This window comes from Monodelphis domestica, chromosome 6, assembly GCF_027887165.1.
Source record: "Monodelphis domestica isolate mMonDom1 chromosome 6, mMonDom1.pri, whole genome shotgun sequence".
Taxonomy (NCBI): Eukaryota; Metazoa; Chordata; class Mammalia; order Didelphimorphia; family Didelphidae; genus Monodelphis; species Monodelphis domestica.
The window spans coordinates 246,682,715-246,701,810 of record NC_077232.1 but is presented as its reverse complement, the minus strand read 5'-3'; the positions used below and the strand labels follow the sequence as shown (position 1 = coordinate 246,701,810).

Genomic DNA, 19,096 nt, shown 5'->3' with positions numbered 1-19,096 from the left:
CCCCAACTTACTGAGTGCTCTTAGCCTGGGAACTTCCCAAATGTTTGCCAGCTGTTGGTGATGCCTTTTTTGGAGGACTCCTCTTCCAATGTCTAAAGCCTTCACTTTATTATTATTCAGTCCCGGGTTGGAAAAACAAGTGTACTGAAGTGAATTCATATATATATATATGTATATAACATACATTATATCTCTATATCATATATATTTTAAAGGGGTCATTGCTTTATCTGCTGCTCTCTATATTAATTATACCATATTACATTAATGCTGGAGCCAAACGAGGGAAAGTTGGACTCTTCTTACCCAGACGTGCTCCTCTTCATTGTAGACTGAAATATCCATGTTTGTTGCTGATTGTGTTCATCCTTTTATTTAAAGACTTATTAAAATGAAAAGAAAAAAGAAAGAACCCTGGATTAGTAGTCAAGACCTAGATTCAGAATCGATCTCTGACACTGATTACTTGTGTTAACCATTGGTAGGTCACTTAACTTCCTTAAACCTTAGATTCTTTATCTGCAAAATGAGAGGCTTAGCCTAGCTGATCTCTGAGGCGCCTTCTTTCTCTCGCTCCCCAATCCTGGCAAGGACAGGAAGCCTAGTATCAGGGGACCCTTAGCAGGCAGTAGGTCTGGGCAGGCAGGCAGGTGATTAGCATCAGGGAGGCTTGGCATCACAAAAAACCAGGGCACTAGGCAAGGGACCAAGTCACGGACCCAGTTTCTGGGGAGCCAAGAAAGGGTTTGGTCACAAAGAACAAGGCAAGTGCCCAGTGACTGGAAGCAGGGCACAGGGTCAGAGCAGGCTGGGCAGTGGGGTTGCAGGAATGGCTGTCAGCAAAACTTTGGGTGTTTCTTTTATTCCTGTTTTGAAGGATGCATTGATTTCAGAGGTGGGGCTGGACTAAGCTGAATTTGGAGGATAAAGTGGCCTCCACTTGGCAGAGAGGTGTATCTAGAAAGATTCAGAGTCAGGATAAAAGGGAGTCTGTTCACACTACGAGCTATTTGGGTGGCAATGCTCAGCTGTGTCTGAGTTGTGTTCAACGCTTTGTGACCCATTTGGGGTTTTCTTGGCAAATATACTGGAGTGGTTTGCCATTTCCTTTTTATATATAAATATATAAGGAAACTATATATGTATAAATATATATAAGGAAATTGTATATGTAAATACATATAAGGAAATTATATGTAAGGAAATTTTGTATATAAATATATAAGGAAATTATGTATAGAAAACTCTATATAAGGAAATTATATATATAGAAAAATATATAAGGAAATTGTATATACATTTAAGGAAATTATATATAATATATAAGGAAAATTTTATATAAAAATTATATTTTTTATATATTATATATATTTATATATATTATATATAATATAATTTTTATATAAAAATTTCCTTATATATTATATATAATTTCCTTAAATATATATATATATATATTGAGGCAAGCCGAGTTAAGTGAGGGTCCCATAGCTAGTAAATGTCTGAGGCTAGAAGATGAGTCTTCCTGATTCCAGACCCAAAACTCTACTTCGTCACCTAATTATCCCCCATAAAGACATTTGAGCTCCAGCTATAAATCCTCACTGTCAGTTTTCTTTTTGTGTCTTGGGTTTTGGGGGTATCTTTTCTATCTTTTTTGAATCTGTGACTTCTTTAATGTGGAAGTCCTGCCATGATACAAATCAAATCAAAATGTCTCTTTAAATTAAACTCGTTTATAAGTTATAGATAGTTTAGTCTCTAAAACGGCTTAGGGCTCTGTGAGTTACAGTGATTTTCCAATAATTATATCTCTAGTAAGTGCCAGAAGCTGGTTTTGATCCTGAATCTTTCTGACTTCATGTCAAGCATGATACTCACCACATAATGCTGCCTTTATTTTTCCAAACTTTTTTTAAATTTTTTTCCAAACTTATTATATATTATGACTTCCTGAAATTTATGATCTTGCTAAATTGGCCTCTCTATTTCTTACATATTTATCTTCCATTTTTGTGCCTTTGTACTAGTCGTTCCCCATGCCTGGAGTAAACTCTCTTCTTATCTTTGACTTAAAGACTCTCCCTGGGGGCAGCTGGGTAGCTCAGTGGATTGAGAGCCAGGCCTAGAGAGGGAGGTTCTGGGTTCAAATCTGACTTCAGACACTTCCCAGCTGTGTGACCCTGGGCAAATCACTTAACCCCCATTGCCTAGCCCTTACCACTCTTCTGTCTTGGAACCAATACACAGTATTGATTCCAAGGCGGAAGGTAAGGGGTTAAAAAAAATACTCTTCCCACTTTCTTCAAGGTACAGTTTCAAAACCTATCTATTACATGAAGCATCCCTAACTGCCCCATCTCCAACTACTAGTGCTCACCTTTTGTAACTAGCTTTATTTAGTATTTATTCTACATATATTTATTTGTACATGTTTATTTTATATGTACATTGTGTATATATACATATGTACAATAGAATATAGACTCCGTGAGATGAGAGATTATTTCATTTTTTGGCTTTGTATTCCCAGTGCCTAACACACAGGAGCTAAGAAGTGCTGCTGACCAATTGATAGCTGTATGACTCCGTATGAGGGAAAATAGGAAACATACCAACAAACTCTTTTATCCTTTGTGGTGTACTCCTCTACGATTTTTACCTAACATGGCTTCTAGTTCTATTGAGTTCTAGGGGTGACTATAAAGATCTGCAATCCTAAAACTAATCACGAGCCCCCACCAGTGTGCTTCACATTAGAAATCAATCAGCAGGCACATTTACTTCTTGGAAAAGACATTTATTAAGATAGCATAGTAAAAACAATAGATATAATCATTCCTCCCTCCAATATGCCGAAGGCTTACGTTGCCAGAAATACATATAATGTCCATGAGAAGGGTTGGCTTAAACTTAGAATATGAGGGTAGTGACATGTATATATACATATAGCAAAGATATCTCACAGTTCCCTGAAAATACACGCATGGCCTGCGAGTCCTTTCTTTCTTGGTTATGTTCCCACATAGCTTCATGTGAATGCCACATCTCTGCTGGGAAAGTTGCTCAGCTAGGGTTGACTCTTCTCCTTGGTGGACTCTCTTCTCTGCTTCAAGGGGTTCACTTTCTTGGAAATAAATGTGTTCTCCTTTGAGAATCCATGTCTGTGTATATCTGCTTCTTCATTATGTCTTTAATTCTTTGAAACTAATGAACTTTCAAATTGCTGTATTACATGACTCATACTCTGTTTCTAGGTGCCTTGACTCCTGGGAGGAGGAGAGGAGAGAGGAATCTTTTTGTACCTATTTCCCACAAAGGATCTCCTTCACAAAGAACTCTGGAGCCTAGTCTTCTTGAACAAAACTGCTGTCCCTATGGATTAGATGTTGAAAGCTTTCCAAATGCATGGCTAACTTTTGTCCAATGAGGTTGCTTTTTTAAACTTCCTTTAGAGAAAAGTGTTCAGACATCTGGACCTTCTGGGAAGGAGGGTGAACAAAGTTCAACTGCCCAATAGTGACAACCAAGTACTCCTCATTAAATGTTCTGTGTAGACACAGCAGGACATACTGGGGAGAAGAAAAAAATCTTCATAATAATAACAACTGTAATTTATATAGCACCTACTATGTGACAGGCTTTGTGCCAAGGGTTTAAAAGCATTATTCCATTTTATCTTCACAACAACCCTGTGAAGTAGGTACTATTATTATCCCCATTTTATAGTTGAGGAAATGGAGATTAAGTGACTTGACTAAGGTCACATGACTAGTAAATGTTTGATACCAGATTTTACCCTTGGTCCAGTGCTACCTGGTTACCCTCGTATGCTTTATTGGCAGAATAATATGACCTTTTTAACATCATCTGGTTCACTTTGAATATTTTGTTAACTATTTCCACATTCCATTTTTGTGAACCATAAATTACCTCATACTACTGTATGTTAGATAATGGGCTTGGAATGAGAAAGCCCTGAGTTCAAGTCTTTCCTCCTAGCTATGTCACCATGGCAAATCACAAGATTATGATTGTAAATTTGTCAGCAATATAGATTAGAGGAAGGACTTTCCACACTGGAAGTGCCCATGTTTGAACTCCTGTGTCGACCAAAAAGATTCAAACCTTAATTGTGCCATCAGACTTCATCATGTAGCTAAAATACATGCTACTCCTGTTTCAAGAAAAGGAACATGTTGCAAAATAACAATAAAAAAGCAAAAACTTAGAACAGGCAATAAGAGATAAAGGCAACAAAGGTCATCTCTGTTGGCATGCTTTGTACAGAGGAATAGTTGAAAGGTATGATTTGTCTCCTTTTCAAAGTTAATTAGCTTCTTAAAGTAAAAGGTCAGTAACTCAGACATTCCCAAGGAAGTATAAGCAAAGAGCACTTTGAGAGAGAAAATATCAATTTCAATTCATTGCCTCTTTTCCAGGATAATCTCAAAACTACTGGTTTTCATCCCTCTATAGGGTCATTTTTCTGTGCTATAACCTTAAAGTGAGCTGGAGTAGCCGGTTTTGTATCAATTTAGGGATGAGATAAATAATTACAGTGTAAGTGTTGTAGGTAGTCCCAATTGTCAGGAATATCAGAAATCCATTTGTGAGTTAGATGTAAAGCTGAAATGATCTCCTTTTCCTGGTAATAGGTAGGAGATGATTGTTCTTTATAATGACAAGTGTGTTTCTTTTCATTGTGCTGATAAGAACAGAAGAGAAGATTAATTTCTCTTTATTTTCACCAGAGGATAAGCCTAGACAATTCACTAAAATTCATCTATCTATCTATCCACCCATCCATCCTTTCAACAAATATTTTTTCATAACTTACTACACACAAGGTATAGCGTAACACAGGAAGTTGTAGAAAACAGTGTTTGCTCTTGAGGAACTTATTAAATTCTAGATGGGAAGGTAAGATATGAATACAGGATAAGATCTATGGATAGTCAGTATGTCTGTAGATGGATGAATAGACAGATAAACCACTAAGCATTTAGTATATGCCAGGTACTGTGCTAAATGCTAGGAAAAAAATTCGTAACTCTCAAGGGTCTAATGGGGAATGACAACACATAAAGGGGAACTGGAAAAAGGTAGGGTTTAAGAGTTTGGAGTTCTGGGGGAGGAGACAGAAGAGTCTGAAGAAGAACTAGGCACCTCACACAATAAAATAGTGGTTTGGACCAGGGACTGACCAACTGACCATCCATATGGATGGCCGGGGCTAAAGACCAGACTTCCATTTGTATTTGGAGAATGTGCTTTCTGCTAGTATTGCTGTCTGGCTTTAGGTTTTATTAGTTCACTTTGCTAACTTTGATCTATAAACCTTTGGCTGGCTTTGGTCATTGTTAACTTAAATATTAACTTTCTTGAATCCCGCACACTGCAATTGATTAGGTTTACTATCATTATAAGAGACTATGTGGTCTAGTGGGAAGGGCATTGTTATTAGAAGACCTGAGTTCAATTCCTTCCTTCTCTACTTACTCCCTATTTAATGGTGGGTAAGTCCCTTAATTTCTTCTGAGTTTCAGTATCCTTAACTGTAAAATGGTATAGAAAATATTACTGTTCCTAACCTCAAAGAACTATTGTGAGGGAAGAGGTCATTTAATTAATTTTTAAAAAATTAAATGATTTTTGACAACTGTTTTCTGACATTTTAGGATGAAGATTTTCTTCCTCCCTCCTTCTCCCCCCCCCCCCCCCCGTGGTAAATAGTGTGATATAGGTTATACTAGTGCTTTCAGGCAATACATATTTCCATATTGTTCATGCTATGACAAAATACACAAATTATACATAAAACTCACGAAGGAAATAAAGTGGAAGATGGAATATGTTTTTATCTGCAATCAGACTCCACCAGTTCCTTCTTTGGCTATGTAAAGCATCATGCAATATGATATTATCGTTGTGGTTCAGTCATTCAGTCAGGTCCAACTCTTTGTGACCCCATGGACCACAGTAGTCCAGGCCCTTCTAACCTAGATTCACATCTGGACTCAGATACTTCTTAGCTGTGTTATACTAGGCAAGTCACTTAACCCCATTTGCCTAGCCCTTGGTCTTTCTGTCTTAAAACTGTTACTAAGACAGAAGGTAAGAGTTAAAAAAAAAAGAGGCCAGCTCCTCATTTCCAGTTGTTTCTATAGGACTTGGCTTTTGTTCTGTTGTTCTATTACTGCTTCCAAGATGAAATAAATACTCTCTAGTTGTCCTTTCAAGCCCTTCGCAATTGGGTTTCAAACCATCATTCCAGACAGGTTTTACATTACCTACTTTCATATACTTTATTTATTTTAAATGCTTACATTTTTAATGTCAATTCTAAGACAGAAGAATGGTAAAAGTTAGGCAATTGGGGTTAAGTGACTTGCCCAAAATCACACAACTAAAAAATATCTAGTCTGATCTGAACCCAGGCCCTTCAAACTTCAAACCTGGCTCTCTGTCTTCTGTGTTCCTCTTCATACACTTTAAAGTCATGCCAAAGTGATCTATTTGCTGTTCTCCTGCCCTCCCTTTCCCATGATGTTAGATAACCCACCTCCTGTTATCTCTCAAGCCTGCAAATTATCTCCACTTGTCTCTTAAAATTCCTTCTTCCCTAGAAGACAGAGCTTAAGGATCACTTCCTGTGTGAGGTCTTTCCTGATCCTCCTGTTACCAATTATCTCCCCTCTCCCTAAAATTAATTTTATATATTTTGCATTTATCTTTGCATATCGACCCCAAAGTAGGATGTAAGCTCCTTAAAAAAAAAGAATGTAAGGTCCTTGAGGGCAGGAATTGTTTTATTTTTTGTCTTTTTATCTCCTGGGGTGTGCCAGGCACTTAATAAATGCTAGTGGAAATTGAAATTGAGACAGGGCTGAGAGCCAATAGCCACATGAAAAAAGGAATTGATCTTTCCCTTCCCTTAAATCCTATTTGGAAAAACGAGGAAACAGTATAGCCTCTGTTCTTCATGGTAGTTGAGGCCATACCACAAGGGCAAGCCAGATGGAGAGAGGAAACATAGAAAGATCCTGACCTTCCAAGGAGTTTTTTTGGTTTTTGGGTTCCCCAGCAGTGAATGGTAGGGTGGGGTGGTTGTAAATGGTTTTAATTAAGCTTTATTCCCTTTTCTGGATGCTAAATGGGGTGGGTGGAACTATTCCTCCCCACCCCCATTCCCCCATCTTCATGGACCAGAGGCAGCCTGGTTGCTTAGGGAGAAAGGAAAAAAAAAATAAAACTTGTTATGAAAGATGATCTCTTGGAAGGTGGGAGCTTGGTAGTCATTTGCACATGAAATCACTTCCATGGCTTTGGCATCTAGACAGTGGTTCATCCCTCTGTTTCCATGAACCAAGCACGAGGCTCCAGTTGCTCCCCATATGTCTGGTAAATTCTGGCTGCAAACAAATCCGAGGGCTTGTCTTACTTTCTGAAAAAAAAAAAAAATCGGAAGGAACTGGGAGAAGGGCGGGGGAATGGAGCCACCTGCCAAGCGCCATCCAAAGCCACCCCAAGGATGCAAGGGAGGAGTGTGGACGAGGCTGGGTGATGGGCTGTCACGTTGGGGCTGATCTGATGTCAGAGCTGATCATGTGGTGCGGGGCGGGCAGCTGGGACTGGCCAGCCCCAAACACATGGATTACAGTACGCGAGCTGTAATCGGAAAGTCTGCTCCTGGGGCTGCTGTCTCGGAGACCTCACTCAGCCAGCGGGGAGGCTGTGGCGGCGGGCGCGGGGCCCCTCTGCGCTCGGGTTTGCCGGGCTCGCAGCCTCCTCCCACATCGCTGGTTACTCCCTGGCTCATTGCGGAGAGCAGGGCAGCTGTTCGCAGTGAGTGCTTCCAGGAGACGGGGTTCACGGGGATTCGGAGGCTCGGGGAGCGGGGCGTGTGTGTGTGTGTGTGTGTGTGTATGGATCGGGGTAAGGGGGAGCCCGGGCTGGGGAGGCTGCGGCTCTTTGTCAATATTTCCCTCTCAAGCCTCTGGAGCCAGCGCAGGGGTTGCTGCTACCCGTTTGGTCCAGGACTAGAAACGCGGCTCGGCGCGTTTGCAGACCTGTCCCCACCAGCTCTCTCCTCCTTGCTTCAGTTCCCCCCGTGATGTGTTTTTCCGATCTATTTTTATGACGGGCGGACCAGGTTTTTAGATTGGGTTAAAACAAAACGATTTTCGGGTTTCTCAACATAGGCGAGGACTTGCTATCTCAGAGAGGGTAAAATGAACCGATTTCAGGTTCCTGAACACACACACACGTGTGTGTGTGTGTGTGTGTGTGTGTGTGTGTGTGTGTTGTTGCTAAATTAAGGGAGGGGCAAGACTTGCTTTCTTATCCCGCTCACCACTTGTGTTAGGGTATTGATGGATCTGTGAGCCTATTTCCTGGGTGCCACCCTTAGCCTGCTTTGAGCAAGGAGATGGTGAGGGAGAGAGGAGGGTGAACCAGTAGCTGGGACACTGGATGGATAATGGCTAGAAAATAGTATTTTTTTTAAAAGGGAGATTCAAATTAGGCAGGATCAGCTGTCAGAGCAGGTGCTCCAAATAGAAGAATGATGGAGTTCCCCTCCTTTCCCAGCAATTTAATGGATTGGATTTCCTGCTGTGAACACTATTTGAATAAAAAGCTGCAAAGACTCTTCAGTTTTAACCCCTGGGGTTGTTCGCTGGCAACAAGAACTCTTTCCTCCCCTCTGAAAAGGGATGCTATTAGAAAAATAAACCAGTCTGAGACCTTTAAACCAGAAGCATCTCGTCTATCTGAGATGGATTAGGTGTGGTCCTGCAGGAAGGGGCGGGGCAGGAGGGAGATCTCGGATAACTTCTTAAAGTCCTTTCTAGCCCGAATTCTCACTTTGTTTTGGGGATGCTGTAAATGGTTAGTAGGCATGAAATAATGCAGAACTGCTTTGCGATAAACACAAGACCCCCAACAAGAGCAGTGATGCTCTTGTATAAAGCAAAAGGCAAGAAGTTGGGCTTTTGTCTCCAACCTTTGTACTCTGCTAACTATTGGGGACAGTCATTAGGGTCTCTCTCTTCCTGTCTCTGACTCTCTATGTCTCTCTCTCTCATCCCTGAATCAAGACCTAGATGAAGAACCTCTAAGTGATATCAGAGACATTTTGAACCCCAAGCTTCTGGATGAGTGGGTAGAGGTGATGTATAGAAAAAAAACGAGCCTTCTATTTTCTTTTAATAGAAGATGGGGACATAAGGGCTCTCCCTGTTCCTTCATTAAGTCAGAGAACACCAAACAATGGACAAATGCCCGGCCCCACCCTTGATTCTACTTTCACAGTGGAGTAGAGATAGACTGTTTTCTCATGCCCTTGATCTGCAGACTTGATCAAGCTCTATTACAGAGTGGGTTCTATTCTCCTCTTTTGAGGACAGTACTAGTGAGGAGATCCTCATCTTACCATGTGTCCCCTGGGCATAAAAGACAAGGGAACTTCTCTTTTTGTTCTTTCTCCATATTCTTGAGGACAACTAAGATATGTCTGTCAAAGCCCAGAACCTGCAGTACTCTTCCCACCTTACACTGGGATCAGCTATTGCCTGCTTTGCTATATTCTTGAGGACAGAACAGTTCAGTATAGCATATATAGTCATCTAAAGCAGGGGTCCTTAACGTTTTTGTGCCACGGACCCCTCTGGAAGTCTGGGGAAGCTGATTCACACCTCAGAATAATGTTTTTAAATAACTGGAGAAAATGCTCCATTAGTGGTTAGTGAAAATAAGATGTGATTTTTTTCCCCATGCAAGTTCATTCACAACCCGAAATCTCTCCAGAAATCTCTCTGATTCCATTTAGGCAGAAAGCACAAACTCTCCCAGCCTGAGGGGTCCTCAGATTAAAATTCCATGATTTAGAGCTAGTTGTAGGGTTCCATTTTTCCTTCTCTGACCACACCTCTTTTGAGGGCTCTGTGCCAAGGACTACATTCAGCTGAGTGGTATCTTACTTAGAGAATCATTCTTGCCTGTGTTTTTTCTTTTTTGGGGGGGGCATAGTGATGCTTCAATTTATTCTTCAGTCAGGCCTTATTTAATTTAGGAGGTTCTCCATAGAGCCTTCTTTAAATGAAGTAACTTACTATATTGAATTTTAATTATACTTGAAGATATTTGCTAATTAAAGAGCTTGTAGATTTTTTAGTTGGAAGAGACATTGGAGATCTAGTACAACTTGTGTATTTTTCAGAGGAGGAAGTCAAGAACCAGAGTTCAAGTGACTTTTCTAAGGACACTAGATAGCATTTGAGTCAGAGGTAGTGAATTTGGCATTGTTTACCTCAGACAAATCACATCCCATTTCCATTAATTCATCATTTGCAAAATGAGACAGACAAAATAAGTCTTGGAGCTAGAAGAGGCCTTTTTTGGGGATGGAGGGTGCAGACAAGACATATGATTTTACTGATAGAAGGTACGTCCAGTAAGAAGTTCTCTACCAAAGCAGATAAACAATTGCTCAGTAAGTTATCCCCTTAAGGGAATCAAGTGATTTGTCCAGGGTCATGTAACTGGTATGTACCAGAAGTGGGACTTCCTGTCTCCAAGAAATATGCCTTTTTATTCGGGATAATGTACTGTTTCTATGAAGATTCATGGGATCATAGGATCATAGATTTAGAGTTGGAAGACACTTCAGAGATCTTTAAGTCCAGTCCCTTAATTTTATAATTGAGGAGACTGAGGTCTGGAAGTTTAACTTGCCCAAATTCTCACTTGTCTTTTTGTCAAAGAGCCTAGATTTGAATTATTCTTTTCTTCTGATAAGCACTCTAGGCCACTCAGTCTAATGACAGCTAAATCTTTGACTAAATTTATAAGAATCAGTGTCTAGTTACCCTTTTTATTTGATTTATCTAGCCTTAGCACCTTATCTAAGAAAAATAAACAACCAAACTTTACCTTCCCCAAGAACCTCACTTCTAAAAACCCCTTATAAAGCACATTGGGATCCTGTATATTCATACACCTTACATTTGATGGCAGGCTCTACAAATCTATTTGATATCACATTTTTATGATGGTGACTTTGGTTTCTGGACCTGTGGTTTCATTCATGTAATGTAAGGAACTCCGGAAGAGAAAGGTCCTCCCATCTAGGTTGCCAACTCTTCTTTAACACGTACACTTATAGAATCCCTTGGCCACTGAGAGATTATTGTTCATATTCAAACAGCTGCGTGGTTGGTCCTTCCTACTCAAGGAGGACCAGAATGACATCACTGGGGATATGTTTTGACTCAAGCACTAACTGGCTTTAAAGTGAGGCAGTTATATAATGCCATCAGCCTTACTCTCTCTTTCAGAGTCTTAGAAGTCTAGTGACAAGACAAGTCAAGGTGACTGGTGATGGCTTTAGGCAAGTAAATTGTCCATATTCAAATGGCTAGTGAATAACAGGGGAAGGATTTAGACCGGTCTTCCTGATGATCTATTGGTTATGCCACACTTACTGATTATTTAGGGTTAAGATGTGAGCCAAGCAAAAATCTTTTCATTCTTCTACTCATTAGAAGTGATGGCATAACCCCCTGTCTAACTGGAAATCTTAACTATCAATATCCACTCTGGTGCAGCTAGAAGGCCTGTTTCAGAATCAGGAAGATGACCTGGGTTCAAGTCCTACCCTTCACAATACTCATTGCCACTTTAAGCTGTTTCAGAATTGTAAAGGGACCTTAAAGACTGTCTTGTTAAAAGCCTACATCTTACAGATGAAGAAACTGAGGTCAAGAGAGGTTAAGTGAGTTGTCCATTTAAAATTGTGTTCAAGCATGAAGAAATTGAAATGATATAAGAACTTCTAGGAATTTATTTCATTTGTTTTTTGGGAACCATACAAAAGTCTCATTTCCCTTTCCCAAGGTCTGTGCCATTTTTAAAAGGTCAACATCATTTTTAACAAGTGTGATTTTAAAAATGAAATCTTTAATCTTCATTTATCTTCATCCTGTTTTGAAATATTACAAAGTGCCCAGAATAGTCCAGGACACAAACTGGTGGCCAATAGATGCTTGTTGATTGATTAATGGAACAAGTGAACAGAACATGGCAATGCCTGTTAATAAATGTAATGCAATTTAAAAGACAACAGGGCATTATTCTGCTACATAATGGTAAATGGATGCCCATCTGTTAATTACCAAATCTCATTTTGCCCAGGCATCATGAGATTCAGGAATTCATTTTGAGCCTATTTAAATCTGGATAAAGGTTGCAAATTGATCCAGGATAGCATTTGCACCCATTTGTGAAAGCAATAACAGATCAGGTGCCATTTAAACCAATTTGTTAGAAACCCTACCTGCTGTAGTTAGGGGTTATTTCCTTGAGCTGCAACAATCAGATTGCATTAGTGCGATATAGGGATCGTCCCACACTGATGAGCTATTGGAAGAAACTAGTCCTCATAGCTCTGCATGACCTCTCTAAGAATAATTGGAGCACATTCCAGGCAGTCTGCAGTTTTTAACTGGGAACAAGGGCTATATGTGTGACATTTCTAAATCGTGACATCTTCAAGGAATCGTGTAAACCATCACTTGTCTCAGGCTGCCAGGTTAAGGAAGAAAAGAGGAAAGGGCAAGCGGTTAGTCACCAATGTCCCTTTCGAGGGTCATGAAATACAGATAGCAGTCACAGAGAATGAATGGGTAATTAAGAGGGAGTGAGTGGGCAGTCCTGCTGCAGGGGAGACTGGCTCTTGTGAAAAGCTGCTCTTGCCAACTGTACATTGCACTTTTTCAAATGTGGGTCTCTCGAACGGATTCCATTTAGACAGAAAGCAGGCAAATACCTCCTGTAGTAAACAGAGCAACAGATTTAAGTTAATGCTAATGTGTTCACGGTCCGAGCCAAAAGCTTTTCAGGGTTATTATAACACACTGGGCTCTTAGCCCATCCATCTAAATGCCTGAAGGAGACTAAAGTTATGGACCAGCCCATTGTATATAGCATCCCACATGAAAGCCAGATGCTACTGTTTACTATGCCGGGGACTCAGCTGGATTGGGTGTGAAATCTGAGATTGGACTAAGAGCTCTGAGAAAGCTATAGGTCAGCCTCCCATTACACTCAGGGTTATTTTGATCAGCGTAGTCTCTTCCCCTCAACAGTTCACATATTAAAGTGATTGTCAAAACTGTAGATAGAGCGGGAGGGACTTCTTGGCAGAAACGAAAGGTGCTGAATGTGTATCCTGGAAATGATATCTGACTGAGGCTAAACAGCTCTATTGAGAATAGTTAGGGAAGAAGTCACAAAGTGCTGATATATAGCAGTAATGCTCCTGAAGGAGCGGCATAATGCAGCCTTTGGGATGATTTTGATGAAAAAAACAAAACTGGCTGCAGACAAATTGATTGAAGGGGGGGAAGATCCAACCACACTTTTCCTCAATAAATGAACTTGAAAAGTTCTGAAATTCAAGGTTGAGGGTTGGATGGGCAACAGTGTCCAACAAACTCTTCTGTGCCCCCTTCTCCGCAGCCTTATTTTTTCTGCGCCTTCTCATTAGGGCTGACTTTCCCTTCAACAGGATGGGTAGCTGTGGGAGCATTGGGTGTAAAGCAACTCTTTGGAGGGCTGGGCACAGTGAGAAAGGTTTGTCCCAAAGGACCCATGGAGAATCTGATGAGAACCCACAGATGTTAGTGGCTGTCTGTAACCATTTTTGCTAAAGAGAATTAGAGTGAAAATAGAACTGACTTGCTCTGAATGGGTTGTAGATACCAGCAGAAGGCATGTGAACTGGACGCCATTTTGATGTGAATAAATGTAGCAAGCCACTGCCACATAAACATATGGGTATGATATCTAGATTTAAAAAAATATATACCATCTGGGACTATGGATAGTCTCTCTTGATTGACAGATTCTATATATATGAAGTAGCTAAAATACAGTTTCTAGCATTGAATTGTCTAACAAGAATAAGGAAATCCAACATGAATTCACATAACTCAATTCCATACTTTTTGACGGAGACCCTACAATTCAGTCAATCAGTAAGTCCCTATTAAGCATCTACTATGTGCCAGGCACTGTGCTGTGCTCTGAAGATGCAAAGAGAGGCAAAAAACAACCTTTGATCTCAAAGGAACTCACGGTCTAATGGGGGAAATAACACGCAAACCACTATAGATGGCAAATTGGAGAGGATCAACAGAGAAGGGCTTCCTAAAGAAAGGATGCTAGTTGGGGCTTGGAGGAAGCCAGGGAGGGAAGGACATGGAGATGATGCACAAAGTATTTTGAACCAGTAGGGAAGGGGAAGAGCAAGATGAACATAGTTAACTGCCTCAAGGAACTTAAGAAAAGCTTTTGATTTGGAGGCAGAGGACCAGTATTTAAATCTGACGACTGCCACAACTAATATGTGACCTTAATCAGGTTAATTATGTAACTTGTTTGGACCTCTGTTTCCTCATCTCTAAAATAAGGGGATTGAACTCTGGGCTCTAAACCTGTAATTCTGTGAACTCAGTCTGAAAAGAAATGCCCTTATCATCTGGTAGGAAATCCTTCAAAATATCCTGTCTGCTTTCAATGAAACTAACCCAAGTAGCAATTGAGCTGGGTTCAGGCTCTGCCCCCAATTTTTTCAGAATAGCTGTTTGTTAAGTTCACTTTGGAGTTTCTGCTTATGAATTTTGAGAGAGTATCAGCAAATGGGTTGTTCTTTTAGAATATGTCACTCTGGTGCTCAGGAAAAAGCTTCCAAAAGTTTTCAGCACCCCTGACATCCCAGCTTCTCGGTGCTCTCAGCATCAGCTTGGAAATCCATAAATATTCCTCATGGCTTGATACCACTACGTTTGGTGGATGAAAGGCAGCTTATTATGCTTCTGTTTAAATCAGCTGTGGGAGAGAATGCAGCCAAACTGATACCATTTCACATGTATATAAGTTTTATTTTGATCACCCCCCATCCAAAGATAACCGGTCTTTGATAGGAAGCTTTCTCCAAACTCTCTGCCCTCCCTCCCTCTGTTTATTATTTCCTATTCTATCTTGTACATAGCTTGTTGTTGTTCAGTCGTGTCTGACTCTGTGACCCCATGGACCATAGCTATGCATGGAGTTTTCTTGGCAAGGACAGTAGAGTGCTTTGCCAACTTATTCTCCAGTGGATTCTTTTGTATATAGCTTGCAGTGTACATATTCGTTTCCAGGTTATCTCCTCCATTAGACTTTAAGCTCCTTAAGGGCAAGGACTGTCTTTTGCCTCTTTTTATATTTCCATCACTTAGCACAGTCCTTGGCACACAGTAGTGACTTAATAAATGTTTATTGGCTTTTAACTGATTATCAAGGGGTAATGTGAAATGGAGTGTATTGAGAGCTGGACTTGGAGTTACAATAGGCATGAGTTCGATTCCTAAGGGTAAGTCCTTTTATATCCTAGAAACTCAGTTTTCTTATCTATAAAATAGAGATAATATTACCTGTATTCTCTCTCTGTTGAGTTGCTATATGGTTCAAATGTATACAAAGCACTTTCTGAACCTTGAAATGCTTACATAAATGTCAATTATAAGAATACATAGTTAATGCTCATTGGAACAGCTAGGTGGCGCAATGGATAGAGTGCTAGATCTAGAATCAGGAAGACCTGAGTTCAAATCAGATCTCAGACTCACTAGCTGTGTGACCTTGGTCAAGTCATTTACTCCTGCTTGCCTCCATTTTCTCATCTGTCAAAGAAAAGGATTAACCATGCTAGTATCTTTGCCAAGAAAACCTCAAATTGGGTCATGAAAAGTAGAACTAAAATGATTCAACAGCAACAACAAAAATTCTCTTTGAACATTTGAAATCAGTCTATATAATCATGACCTTATTCAAAATGAAATTAATTGTAGAGTAGTACAACAGAATTTAAAATTCTAAGACTTTATCTTTTTTTTTTTTTTAATATAAAACCCTTACCTTCCGTCTTGGAGTCAATACACTGTATTGGCTCCAAGGCAGAAGAGTGGTAAGGGCTAGGCAATGGGGGTCAAGTGACTTGCCCAGGGTCACACAGCTGGGAAGTGTCTGAGGCTAGATTTGAACCTAGGACCTCCCATCTCTAGGCTTGGCTCTCAATCCACTGAGCCACCCAGCTGCCCCCCCTAAGACTTTATCTTGCATGGCATTACAAGTCAGAATGTTGAGTCCTAGAAAATCATTTGGCTTGGCTGCTGCTAAAAACAATTTTATAAATATTTGTATTGCCTTACAAAGAACCCACCACATTCCTCTAACATTTAAGAACTGATTCTAGCCTCAGAGAGCTTGGGAACTTTGCTCATTCCCTTCTCCAGTAAAGGACTTGACTTGATTTATGGAGTTAAGATCAGGATTAGTCCTGGGAGAACTTAGCTTCTAATGAAAATGGGTCTTAGGCTCCTTTTCTCATATTCTTTGGCTTGTTAACTGTTCTACTCCTACCTTCCATCTTGAAACTCCTGGAAAAATTGACTAAGGCATAGGTTATGGTTGATGTCTAAGTTTATGAATAGAATAAGAGTAAGGCAGAAAAGTAGTAAGGGCTAGGAAATGGGGGTCGAGTGACTTGCCCAGGGCCACACAGCTGGCAAGTGTCTAAGGTCAAATTTGAACCTAGGACCTCCCATCTCTAGGCCTGGCTTTCAATCCATTCAGCCACCCAGCTGCCCCTAAAGCATTTTTTAAACCTTAAAATGCTATGTAAAATTATTACTATTATAATATGAACTGGCATGTTGCAGGTATTTCCTTTACATTAAAGAAATGCTTACCTTGCATTGATAAATAACTTAAAATTAGTAGCTTAACTTATTATTAGCACTTATTGTGCTAATATGTTAGGAAGCTGCTGCTTAAAACACATCAGACCATGAAGCTATTTGTGGCATTGCTGGGTTGCCATTTAGTATTTTGCTTTGGCCTTGCATTGTCCAGCCAGCTTTTTTTTTTTTTGGTAAAATAAGCCCAGGTTAGGCTGGTTCTCTTGGGCCAGGTGGTCACTACCACCTTCTCTAAGAGTTTTAGTGGGACAACTAGTGGATTGAGAACCAGAAGTAGAGACAGGAGGCTCTGGATTCAAATCTGACCTCAGACATTTTCTAGTTTTGTGACCCAAGACAATTGCCTAGCCCTTTCCATTCTGTTGCCTTAGAAGATAGAAGGTAAGGGTTAAAAAAGTTTTGGAGTAATTGCTCAGAACTCCTCCTCTTACTCCCAACTAGCTCTGACCTAGGCTCTTGGGACTTCTCAAACTCATAGGGTTACTTCCCAGTTTGGACAATTTCAGGAGAGATACTCATTTGCCTAAGATAAGAAAAGAGCAAACGGAAAAGGAGGAGTCCTAAGAAGGGCATGTCCCGGAGATGCTAAGTGCTTGCTGCTGCCATGTGACTGGGGATGAAGTGGATGGCAAACCTGTCCTCTGCATCCTGTTAAGAGGCAGCCGCATGTAGTCCTGAGTGAATCTACAGTTGAAATGGAAGAGAGCAATGGAACCGGGATAACTCCTTTCAAAATATCCACCCATTCATTAGCTGTTTCCCCTTAGCAGCCACCAAGGCTGTGGTCTCTAAGCTCCAAGCTCCACTGAGCTCCGAATGAGGCAAATGTGGTCAGCCACAAGCAGAAAGGTCAGCTTCCTACCTTCCCCGTTCAAGCCAAGTTCCATGCTCGTTGTTTCTTGTTTTTTAATTTGACATACATTCTCTTCTATTTTAACTTCTTGGAATGAAAGCAGAGAATGTTCTCATTCTAGGAGGCAACATTTGTTGCTGCGAGGAAACCATTTTATAGTGCTACTTTTTTGAAAGTAACTTGTTTTGTTCATTAAATGTATTTAAACTGTGTAGCAGGGCAAAGTCAAAGCTACTTTAAGAAAATCTTGGAGGGAACTGAAAACTGCTAGACTGGTTAATAGAAGACCTTTGGAAGGGCTACTGAATGATTCTGTTGCATGTGGCTGAGGAAGATTATTACTCCTTAAAAATGGTAGTCTTTTGGGATTTCAGTTTGAAATATTTTGAGTCAAGTGAAGATGAGGAGGATTTGCCATTTTTGATCATCAAAGAAAGTTCTAGGCAGCTGAAGCAGAATAAGAAGGTCCTGAGACACAGAAATAGATAGTCTTAGATTTTTTTTTTAACCCTTACCTTCCATCTTGGAAGGCAGAAGAGTGGTAAGGGCTAGGCAATGGGGGACAAGTGACTTGCCCAGGGTCACACAGCTGGGAAGTGTCTGAGGCCAGATTTGAACCTAGGACCTCCCGTCTCTAGGCCTGGCTCTCAATCCACTGAGCTACCCAGCTGACCCCCGATAGTCATAGATTTTAAAGAAATTTCTATTGAGAATTTTCATGTCTTGGGGGAATAGAAAGACTGAAATGACTTAATATTTAACATCTTTGTTGCTTTCAACACACCAGAAGTCTCAGTAGTCTTCTGACTCTAGAAGAAAGGAAGTCAGGGTAAGTTTCCAACTTAGGTTTGGGAGAACATGAAAGTCACTTGATAAGACTTTAAGGTTTAGTTAAGAATACAACTGATCTCGGTGGTTTTTTTTTCCTTCTCAAGTCTTTTTTTTTCTTAGTTCCATCCTTTAGCCATCTTTTACATCAAGCAGTAAAGATTAGCTAGATGGCTTAGTGGACAGAGAGCCAAAGCTGGAGTCAAAAGGTCCTGGGTTCAAATCTGACCCCAAATATTTTCTAGATGTGTGACCCTGGACAAGTTACTTAACTTCAACTGCCTAGCCCTTACCACTCTTCTGCCTTGGAAATTGTTTATGTTGATTCTAACATAGAAGGCAAGGGTTTAACAGAAAGGGGGAAAAAGTAGCATCAAGAATGAAAGAGGGCAGATGGTTGGCTCAGTGAATTAAGAGCCAGGCCTAGAGATGGGAGGTCCTGGGTTCAAATGTAGCCTCAGACACTTTCTAGCTATGTGACCCTGAGCAAGTTGCTTAATTCTCATTGACTAGCCCTTACTGCTTTTCTGCCTTAGAACCAACACATAATTCTAAGACAGAAGGCAAGGGTTTAAAAAAGTTGTGGAAAGAGGAGTAATTATTAAAAACT

At 40.4% G+C, this 19,096-nt stretch overlaps 1 protein-coding gene across 12 annotated transcripts in view; it reads left to right on the top strand.

Annotated features, from left to right (window-relative positions):
- ANK2 (ankyrin 2) overlaps positions 1-19,096 on the top strand; it is a 765,649-nt gene that overhangs the window by 117,234 nt on the left and 629,319 nt on the right. For 4 of the 12 annotated variants that reach the window (XM_056803052.1, XM_056803042.1, XM_056803051.1 and 1 more), the window contains exon 1: positions 7,494-7,848. The exons of 7 other annotated variants lie outside the window; for them this stretch is intronic. The gene's annotated coding sequence lies outside the window, so the exon portion shown is untranslated. Of the gene's footprint in view, positions 1-7,422; positions 7,849-19,096 lie in introns of those variants that run through there. One more of the 12 variants, XM_056803049.1, reaches the window with a different exon arrangement.